The following is a 2,500-nucleotide window of genomic DNA, read 5'->3' on the forward strand; positions in this document are numbered from 1 at the left end:
CACTAGCAAGCACGTTGTGGTTGTGGTGTGCCGCCGGGCTCCCCCGCCCCCCACGGAGGCACCCGCCGTTGCAACGATGGCTCGGAGCGTTGCAACGGAGGAGCCAAATTTTCATATCTCAGAATTGGCTCGTGCATTTTTCGTGAAATTTTGAGGGAACCTTGGTAATATTATGTGAAGGCTGCACAAAAAAATCCAGGTCAAAAATCGCATGTTTGCTCCGTTTTTCATTTTTTTTGAATTTCCGGCATTCCGGGCGGTAAAAAAATCGTCAAAAAAAATCGGCACGGTGTAAATTCACCAAATTTGGAGGATGGAAAGATCTTATTTTTCTAGAGGTTGTTGCAAAAAACGGCGTCAAAATTCGACCTCTAGAGCACTTTCCTTTAGTATGTCTCCTCACGGAAAAGGACGTCTACCCGTGGCACTTTGGTAATGGCTCGGCAGCCTATTATAGGGGGGAGGGGTGTCGTGATGCTGAAACTCGAGTTGCCCAAAGGCTTGCTGGGCGCAATGCCAGCAAGATGCACGTTGCCTTGCCATCCCCTAGGCACACTAGCAAGCACGTTGTGGTTGTGGTGTGCCGCCGGGCTCCCCCGCCCCCCACGGAGGCACCCGCCGTTGCAACGATGGCTCGGAGCATTGCAACGGAGGAGCCAAATTTTCATATCTCAGAATTGGCTCGTGCATTTTTCGTGAAATTTTGAGGGAACCTTGGTAATATTATGTGAAGGCTGCACAAAAAAATCCAGGTCAAAAATCGCAGGTTTTCTCCGTTTTTCATTTTTTTTGAATTTCCGGCATTCCGGGCGGTAAAAAAATCGTCAAAAAAAATCGGCACGGTGTAAATTCACCAAATTTGGAGGATGGAAAGTTCTTATTTTTCTAGAGGTTGTTGCAAAAAACGGCGTCAAAATTCGACCTCTAGAGCACTTTCCTTTAGTATGTCTCCTCACGGAAAAGGACGTCTACCCGTGGCACTTTGGTAATGGCTCGGCAGCCTATTATAGGGGGGAGGGGAGTCGTGATGCTGAAACTCGAGTTGCCCAAAGGCTTGCTGGGCGCAATGCCAGCCAGATGCACGTTGCCTTGCCATCCCCTAGGCACACTAGCAAGCACGTTGTGGTTGTGGTGTGCCGCCGGGCTCCCCCGCCCCCCACGGAGGCACCCGCCGTTGCAACGATGGCTCGGAGCGTTGCAACGGAGGAGCCAAATTTTCATATCTCAGAATTGGCTCGTGCATTTTTCGTGAAATTTTGAGGGAACCTTGGTAATATTATGTGAAGGCTGCACAAAAAAATCCAGGTCAAAAATCGCAGGTTTGCTCCGTTTTTCATTTTTTTTGAATTTCCGGCATTCCGGGCGGTAAAAAAATCGTCAAAAAAAATCGGCACGGTGTAAATTCACCAAATTTGGAGGATGGAAAGTTCTTATTTTTCTAGAGGTTGTTGCAAAAAACGGCGTCAAAATTCGACCTCTAGAGCACTTTCCTTTAGTATGTCTCCTCACGGAAAAGGACGTCTACCCGTGGCACTTTGGTAATGGCTCGGCAGCCTATTATAGGGGGGAGGGGTGTCGTGATGCTGAAACTCGAGTTGCCCAAAGGCTTGCTGGGCGCAATGCCAGCAAGATGCAAGTTGCCTTGCCATCCCCTAGGCACACTAGCAAGCACGTTGTGGTTGTGGTGTGCCGCCGGGCTCCCCCGCCCCCCACGGAGGCACCCGCCGTTGCAACGATGGCTCGGAGCGTTGCAACGGAGGAGCCAAATTTTCATATCTCAGAATTGGCTCGTGCATTTTTCGTGAAATTTTGAGGGAACCTTGGTAATATTATGTGAAGGCTGCACAAAAAAATCCAGGTCAAAAATCGCAGGTTTGCTCCGTTTTTCATTTTTTTTGAATTTCCGGCATTCCGGGCGGTAAAAAAATCGTCAAAAAAAATCGGCACGGTGTAAATTCACCAAATTTGGAGAATGGAAAGATCTTATTTTTCTAGAGGTTGTTGCAAAAAACGGCGTCAAAATTCGACCTCTAGAGCACTTTCCCTTAGTATGTCTCCTCACGGAAAAGGACGTCTACCCGTGGCACTTTGGTAATGGCTCGGCAGCCTATTATAGGGGGGAGGGGTGTCGTGATGCTGAAACTCGAGTTGCCCAAAGGCTTGCTGGGCGCAATGCCAGCAAGATGCACGTTGCCTTGCCATCCCCTAGGCACACTAGCAAGCACGTTGTGGTTGTGGTGTGCCGCCGGGCTCCCCCGCCCCCCACGGAGGCACCCGCCGTTGCAACGATGGCTCGGAGCGTTGCAACGGAGGAGCCAAATTTTCATATCTCAGAATTGGCTCGTGCATTTTTCGTGAAATTTTGAGGGAACCTTGGTAATATTATGTGAAGGCTGCACAAAAAAATCCAGGTCAAAAATCGCAGGTTTGCTCCGTTTTTCATTTTTTTTGAATTTCCGGCATTCCGGGCGGTAAAAAAATCGTCAAAAAAAATCGGCAC

This window comes from Arachis ipaensis, chromosome B7, assembly GCF_059453495.1.
Source record: "Arachis ipaensis isolate K30076 ecotype BB chromosome B7, ASM5945349v1, whole genome shotgun sequence".
Classification (NCBI taxonomy): Eukaryota; Viridiplantae; Streptophyta; class Magnoliopsida; order Fabales; family Fabaceae; genus Arachis; species Arachis ipaensis.